General features: G+C 32.8%; 8 non-coding genes across 8 annotated transcripts; all 8 read left to right on the forward strand.

Moving 5' to 3' along the window:
* The first annotated feature begins 183 nt into the window (after positions 1-183).
* Positions 184-268, forward strand: TRNAY-GUA. Its single transcript is given in 2 exon segments — positions 184-220; positions 233-268. It is a non-coding gene; the product is annotated as a tRNA-Tyr (tRNA).
* A 1431-nt stretch (positions 269-1699) lies between these two features.
* On the forward strand, positions 1700-1781 carry TRNAS-AGA. Its single transcript has one exon. It is a non-coding gene; the product is annotated as a tRNA-Ser (tRNA).
* Positions 1782-2701: 920 nt separating this feature from the next.
* Positions 2702-2786, forward strand: TRNAF-GAA. The gene is given in 2 exon segments: positions 2702-2738; positions 2751-2786. It is a non-coding gene; the product is annotated as a tRNA-Phe (tRNA).
* A 727-nt stretch (positions 2787-3513) lies between these two features.
* Positions 3514-3595, forward strand: TRNAS-AGA. The gene has a single exon. It is a non-coding gene; the product is annotated as a tRNA-Ser (tRNA).
* Positions 3596-3814: 219 nt separating this feature from the next.
* Positions 3815-3899, forward strand: TRNAY-GUA. Its single transcript is given in 2 exon segments — positions 3815-3851; positions 3864-3899. It is a non-coding gene; the product is annotated as a tRNA-Tyr (tRNA).
* A 1425-nt stretch (positions 3900-5324) lies between these two features.
* TRNAS-AGA lies at positions 5325-5406 on the forward strand. Its single transcript has one exon. It is a non-coding gene; the product is annotated as a tRNA-Ser (tRNA).
* Positions 5407-7138: 1732 nt separating this feature from the next.
* On the forward strand, positions 7139-7220 carry TRNAS-AGA. The gene has a single exon. It is a non-coding gene; the product is annotated as a tRNA-Ser (tRNA).
* A 219-nt stretch (positions 7221-7439) lies between these two features.
* Positions 7440-7524, forward strand: TRNAY-GUA. The gene is given in 2 exon segments: positions 7440-7476; positions 7489-7524. It is a non-coding gene; the product is annotated as a tRNA-Tyr (tRNA).
* The last annotated feature ends 622 nt before the right edge of the window (positions 7525-8146 follow it).

Below are 8146 nucleotides of genomic sequence, written 5' to 3' on the forward strand. Positions count from 1 at the left end.
TAATACTTATCAGCTCAATCTTTCATGGAAGTTGTAATAAAATGTAGTTCTTTAAATCAAACAGCCATAAAACTTAATAGCATAGGAGTGCTTAGCTAAACTTTTGTATGGTACTCTTTGTATACATAAGTTAAGATTGTAGAATTTTAGTGATATACATGCATAAAGTGTTATATTACAATGCCGACCTTAGCTCAGTTGGTAGAGCGGAGGACTGTAGTTGAAGCAGAGAATCCTTAGGTCACTGGTTCGAATCCGGTAGGTCGGAAATGTTTTGCTCATGCATGCAATTTTACTTGTCATTTCAAAACTATGTGTTCGTATGCATCTTTGCTTACATATTGTACAGAGAAGTTTCGAGGAGTAGATTGTAACAGCTTATGTTTCTCATAGAAACTTTTGGTATAAATTACTTTTTGTTCCATCACAAAATCTAGACTGTCTTACTTATATATGGCTATTTGACAAAGAAGAAAGATAAAAGTCTTATGATTCTAGTGTTTTTATTTTGATAAAAAAAATTGTAGTGGAACTTCCAAAAACTTGTTATCATTTCTGCTCAAGCCTACAATTTTGTTTGACAATAGTCTAATGCCCATATATACCATAGGCAAATTCTAGATATGTAAAACTAAATTTATCTTACCGTTATTTTGTGTCGGAGAAAAACTCGAGGGTATACCTACCAATCTGAATCGTACCTTTTATATATTCTTTAGTGTTTCTAATCAAACTTATTTTTCCGAAGACGTCTTGCTCAAGTCTTAAACTACGATTCTTTGTTTAATTTTTATAGAAAACGCTTTCTCGTGCGAAAACAAGTACTTCTAAAGGCAATATATACAGTTGTTGAAACTACATACACTTCCACAAAGTATAAAACACATCCGACCTTAGCTCAGTTGGTAGAGCGGAGGACTGTAGTTGAAGCAGAATATCCTTAGGTCACTGGTTGGAATCCGGTAGGTCGGAATTTTCTCTCTCAAAAGATTTTTATGTCGGGTTAACACTCCAAGTCGAAAAACATGTCTCGGACTGCTACATTCAAAAGAGATACCATTAAACTTACAATAAACTAATTTTTCCTTGATTAATTTGGATTTTGGATGTCTTCATCTTTAACTGTAACCGGTATAAGAAACGTTCAAATTAATTTATAAAGATATTAGAGTTAAGCTATTGATGAAAACAGAAAACGAAAGTCCACTAACGGATCAGTACCATGTAAATATCATATTATTTAGAACCATGTTAATATCATATTATTTAGAAGATAGTTGCATGTGCCTATAAATTGTCAAGTTCTCGAATGGTAATGAAAGCCTTTTGCCATATTCTGGCATGAATTTTATGTCTCTTGTTTTAAATAATTGGAACAATCATTGCCCCACACTCCTTATTACTATTACTATTTCTATGTTTGTGTCAAATATAAAAGTGGCTTTTAACGTGTTACCCAGTGGGATAAAACTCTTTAGAAAAAAGAATCCTTTGGAAATTTAATGATTGGGAATTTTGACATTCTCTAATGGTTTTCAAAGATAGATTTTTGTGTCTTTTCTTCTTCTTTTAGATGTTGAATTGTATAAAAGCTTTCTTAGACTCTTCTACTTCTCTTTCAACAAGCTAGAACAATATGGCTGGACAATAGAATATAATACCTTGATAAATATCCGAATCATGTTCCAGTAAAGGAAAAGTGGACGTGTCGGAGTGGTTATCGGGCATGACTAGAAATCATGTGGGCTTTGCCCGCGCAGGTTCGAATCCTGCCGTTCACGTTTTTCTAAAGTGTTTTGGAAAAGAACTTTTGAAAATAATACTTATTAGAAATTACTTTCATGGAAGTTGTAATAAAATGTAGTTCTTTAAATCAAACAGCCATAAAACTGAATAGCATAGGAGTGCTTAGCTAAACTTTTGTATGGTACTCTTTGTATACATAAGTTAAGATTGTAGAATTTTAGTCATATACATGCATAAAGTGTTATATTACAATGCGGACCTTAGCTCAGTTGGTAGAGCGGAGGACTGTAGTTGAAGCCGAGAATCCTTAGGTCACTGGTTCAAATCCGATAGGTCGGAAATGTTTTGCACATGCATGCAATTTTACTTGTCATTTCAAAACTATTTGTTCGTATGCATCTTTGCTTATATATTGTACAGAGAAGTTTCGAGGAGTAGATTGTAACAGCTTATGTTTCTCATAGAAACTTTTGGTATAAATTACTTTTTGTTCCATTACAAAATCTAGACTGTCTTACTTATATATGGCTATTTAACAAAGAAGAAAGATAAAAGTCTTATGATTCTAGTGTTTTTATTTTGATAAAAAAATTGTAGTGGAACTTCCAAAAACTAGTTGTCATTTCTGCTCAAGCCTACAATTTTGTTTGACCATAGTCTAATGCCCATATATACCATAGGAAAATTCTAGATATGTAAACCTAAATTTATCTTACCGTTATTTTGTGTCGGAGAAAAACTCGAGGGTATAAATACCAATCTGAATCATACTTTTATATATTCTTTAGTGTTTCTAATCAAACTTATTTTTCCGAAGACGTCATGCTCAAGTCTTAAACTACGTTTCCTTTGTTTAATTTTTATAGAAAACGCTTTCTCGTGCTTTACAAGTACTTCTAAAGGCAATATATACAGTTGTTGAAACTACATACACTTTTCAAAGTATAAAACACTTCCGACCTTAGCTCAGTTGGCAGAGCGGAGGACTGAAGTTGATGCAGAATATCCTTAGGTCACTGGTTGGAATCCGGTAGGTCGGAATTTTCTCTCTCAAAGATTTTTGATGGCGGTTTAACACTCCAAGTCGAAAAACATGTCTCGGACTGCTACATTCAAAAGAGATACCATTAAACTTACAATAAACTAATTTTTCGCTGATTAATTTGGATTTTGGATGTCTTCATCTTTAACTGTAACCGGTATAAGAAACGTTCAAATTAATTTATAAAGATATTAGAGTTAAGCTATTGATGAAAACAGAAAACGAAAGTCCACTAACGGATCAGTACCATGTAAATATCATATTATTTAGAACCATGTTAATATCATATTATTTAGAAGATAGTTGCATGTGCCTATAAGTTGTCAAGTTCTCGAATGGTAATGAAAGCCTTTTGCCATATTCTGGCATGAATTTTATGTCTCTTGTTTTAAATAATTGGAACAATCATTGCCCCACACTCCTTATTACTATTACTATTCCTATGTTTGTGTCAAATATAAAAGTGGCTTTTAACGTGTTACCCAGTGGGATAAAACTCTTTAGAAAAAAGAATCCTTTGGAAATTTAATGATTGGGAATTTTGACATTCTCTAATGGTTTTCGAAGATAGATTTTTGTTTCTTTTCTTCTTCTTTTAGATGTTGAATTGTATAAAAGCTTTCTTAGACTCTTCTACTTATCTTTCAACAAGCTAGCACATTATGGCTGGACAATAGAATATAATACCTTGATAAATATCCGAATCATGTTCCAGTAAAGGAAAAGTGGACGTGCCGGAGTGGTTATCGGGCATGACTAGAAATCATGTGGGCTTTGCCCGCGCAGGTTCGAATCCTGCCGTTCACGTTTTTCTAAAGTGTTTTGGAAAAGAAATTTTGAAAATAATACTTATTAGAAATTACTTTCATGGAAGTTGTAATAAAATGTAGTTCTTTAAATCAAACAGCCATAAAACTGAATAGCATAGGAGTGCTTAGCTAAACTTTTGTATGGTACTCTTTGTATACATAAGTTAAGATTGTAGAATTTTAGTGATATACATGCATAAAGTGTTATATTACAATGCCGACCTTAGCTCAGTTGGTAGAGCGGAGGACTGTAGTTGAAGCAGAGAATCCTTAGGTCACTGGTTCGAATCCGGTAGGTCGGAAATGTTTTGCTCATGCATGCAATTTTATTTGTCATTTCAAAACTATTTGTTCGTATGCATCTTTGCTTATATATTGTACAGAGAAGTTTCGAGGAGTAGATTGTAACAGCTTATGTTTCTCATAGAAACTTTTGGTATAAATTACTTTTTGTTCCATCACAAAATCTAGACTGTCTTACTTATATATGGCTATTTGACAAAGAAGAAAGATAAAAGTCTTATGATTCTAGTGTTTTTATTTTGAATAAAAAATTGTAGTGGAACTTCCAAAAACTTGTTGTCATTTCTGCTCAAGCCTACAATTTTGTTTGACAATAGTCTAATGCCCATATATACCATAGGCAAATTCTAGATATGTAAAACTAAATTTATCTTACCGTTATTTTGTGTCGGAGAAAAACTCGAGGGTATACCTACCAATCTGAATCGTACCTTTTATATATTCTTTAGTGTTTCTAATCAAACTTATTTTTCCGAAGACGTCTTGCTCAAGTCTTAAACTACGATTCTTTGTTTAATTTTTATAGAAAACGCTTTCTCGTGCGAAAACAAGTACTTCTAAAGGCAATATATACAGTTGTTGAAACTACATACACTTCCACAAAGTATAAAACACATCCGACCTTAGCTCAGTTGGTAGAGCGGAGGACTGTAGTTGAAGCAGAATATCCTTAGGTCACTGGTTGGAATCCGGTAGGTCGGAATTTTCTCTCTCAAAAGATTTTTATGTCGGGTTAACACTCCAAGTCGAAAAACATGTCTCGGACTGCTACATTCAAAAGAGATACCATTAAACTTACAATAAACTAATTTTTCCCTGATTAATTTGGATTTTGGATGTCTTCATCTTTAACTGTAACCGGTATAAGAAACGTTCAAATTAATTTATAAAGATATTAGAGTTAAGCTATTGATGAAAACAGAAAACGAAAGTCCACTAACGGATCAGTACCATGTAAATATCATATTATTTAGAACCATCTTAATGTCATATTATGTAGAAGATAGTTGCATGTGCCTATAAGTTGTCAAGTTCTCGAATGGTAATGAAAGCCTTTTGCCATATTCTTGCTTGAATTTTATGTCTCTTGTTTAAATAATGAACAATCATTGCCCACAGTCCTTATACTATTACTATTCCTATGTTGTGTCAAATATAAAAGTGGCTTTTAACGTGTTACCCAGTGGGATAAAACTCGTTAGAAAAAAAGAATCCATTGGAAATTTAATGATTGGGAATTTTGACATTCTCTAATGGTTTTCAAAGATAGATTTTTGTTTCTTTTCTTCTTCTTTTAGATGTTGAATTGTATAAAAGCTTTCTTAGACTCTTCTACTTATCTTTCAACAAGCTAGCACAATATGGCTGGACAATAGAATATAATACCTTGATAAATATCCGAATCATGTTCCAGTAAAGGAAAAGTGGACGTGCCGGAGTGGTTATCGGGCATGATTAGAAATCATGTGGGCTTTGCCCGCGCAGGTTCGAATCCTTCCGTTCACGTTTTTCTAAAGTGTTTTGGAAAAGAACTTTTGAAAATAATACGTATTAGAAATTACTTTCATGAAGTTGTAATAAAATGTAGTTCTTTAAATCAAACAGCCATAAAACTGAATAGCATAGGAGTGCTTAGCTAAACTTTTGTATGGTACTCTTTGTATACATAAGTTAAGATTGTAGAATTTTAGTGATATACATGCATAAAGTGTTATATTACAATGCCGAACTTAGCTCAGTTGGTAGAGCGGAGGACTGTAGTTGAAGCAGAGAATCCTTAGGTCACTGGTTCGAATCCGGTAGGTCGGAAATGTTTTGCTCATGCATGCAATTTTACTTGTCATTCAAAACTATTTGTTCGTATGAATCTTTGCTTATATCTTGTACAGAGAAGTTTCGAGGAGTAGATTGTAACAGCTTATGTTTCTCATAGCAACTTTTGGTATAAATTACTTTTTGTTCCATCACAAAATCTAGACTGTCTTACTTATATATGGCTATTTGACAAAGAAGAAAGATAAAAATCTTATGATTCTAGTGTTTTTATTTTGATAAAAAAATTGTAGTGGAACTTCCAAAAACTTGTTGTCATTTCTGCTCAAGCATTCAATTTTGTTTGACCATAGTCTAATGCCCATATATACCATAGGCAAATTCTAGATATGTAAACCTAAATTTATCTTACCGTTATTTTGTGTCGGAGAAAAACTCGAGGGTATAAATACCAATCTGAATCATACTTTTTATATATTCTTTAGTGTTTCTAATCAAACTTATTTTTCCGAAGACGTCAGGCTCAAGTCTTAAACTACGATTCTTTGTTTAATTTTTATAGAAAACGCTTTCTCGTGCGAAAACAAGTACTTCTAAAGGCAATATATACAGTTGTTGAAACTACATACACTTCCACAAAGTATAAAACACATCCGACCTTAGCTCAGTTGGTAGAGCGGAGGACTGTAGTTGAAGCAGAATATCCTTAGGTCACTGGTTGGAATCCAGTAGGTCGGAATTTTCTCTCTCAAAAGATTTTTATGTCGGGTTAACACTCCAAGTCGAAAAAAATGTCTCGGACTGCTACATTCAAAAGAGATACCATTAAAATTACAAGAAACTAATTTTTCCCTGATTAATTTGGATTTTAGATGTCTTCATCTTTAACTGTAACCGGTATAAGAAACGTTCAAATTAATTTATAAAGATATTAGAGTTAAGCTATTGATGAAAACAGAAAACGAAAGTCCACTAACGGATCAGTACCATGTAAATATCATATTATTTAGAACCATGTTAATATCATATTATTTAGAAGATAGTTGCATGTGCCTCTAAGTTGTCAAGTTCTCGAATGGTAATGAAAGCCTTTTGCCATATTCTGGCATGAATTTTATGTCTCTTGTTTTAAATAATTGGAACAATCATTGCCCCACACTCCTTATTACTATTACTATTCCTATGTTTGTGTCAAATATAAAAGTGGCTTTTAACGTGTTACCCAGTGGGATAAAACTCTTTAGAAAAAAGAATCCTTTGGAAATTTAATGATTGGGAATTTTGACATTCTCTAATGGTTTTCAAAGATAGATTTTTGTTTCTTTTCTTGTTCTTTTAGATGTTGAATTGTATAAAAGCTTTCTTAGACTCTTCTACTTATCTTTCAACAAGCTAGCACAATATGGCTGGACAATAGAATATAATACCTTGATAAATATCCGAATCATGTTCCAGTAAAGGAAAAGTGGACGTGCCGGAGTGGTTATCGGGCATGACTAGAAATCATGTGGGCTTTGCCCGCGCAGGTTCGAATCCTTCCGTTCACGTTTTTCTAAAGTGTTTTGGAAAAGAACTTTTGAAAATAATACGTATTAGAAATTACTTTCATGGAAGTTGTAATAAAATGTAGTTCTTTAAATCAAACAGCCATAAAACTGAATAGCATAGGAGTGCTTAGCTAAACTTTTGTATGGTACTCTTTGTATACATAAGTTAAGATTGTAGAATTTTAGTGATATACATGCATAAAGTGTTATATTACAATGCCGACCTTAGCTCAGTTGGTAGAGCGGAGGACTGTAGTTGAAGCAGAGAATCCTTAGGTCACTGGTTCGAATCCGGTAGGTCGGAAATGTTTTGCTCATGCATGCAATTTTACTTGTCATTTCAAAACTATTTGTTCGTATGCATCTTTGCTTATATATTGTACATAGAAGTTTCGAGGAGTAGATTGTAACAGCTTATGTTTCTCATAGAAACTTTTGGTATAAATTACTTTTTGTTCCATCACAAAATCTAGACTGTCTTACTTATATATGGCTATTTGACAAAGAAGAAAGATAAAAGTCTTATGATTCTAGTGTTTTTATTTTGATAAAAAAAATTGTAGTGGAACTTCCAAAAACTTGTTGTCATTTCTGCTCAAGCCTACAATTTTGTTTGACAATAGTCTAATGCCCATATATACCATAGGCAAATTCTAGATATGTAAAACTAAATTTATCTTACCGTTATTTTGTGTCGGAGAAAAACTCGAGGGTATACCTACCAATCTGAATCGTACCTTTTATATATTCTTTAGTGTTTCTAATCAAACTTATTTTTCCGAAGACGTCTTGCTCAAGTCTTAAACTACGATTCTTTGTTTAATTTTTATAGAAAACGCTTTCTCGTGCGAAAACAAGTACTTCTAAAGGCAATATATACAGTTGTTGAAACTACATACACTTCCACAAAGTATAAAACACATCCG

This window comes from Eutrema salsugineum, unplaced genomic scaffold, assembly GCF_000478725.1.
Source record: "Eutrema salsugineum unplaced genomic scaffold, Eutsalg1_0 scaffold_8, whole genome shotgun sequence".
In the NCBI taxonomy this organism is placed as follows: domain Eukaryota; kingdom Viridiplantae; phylum Streptophyta; class Magnoliopsida; order Brassicales; family Brassicaceae; genus Eutrema; species Eutrema salsugineum.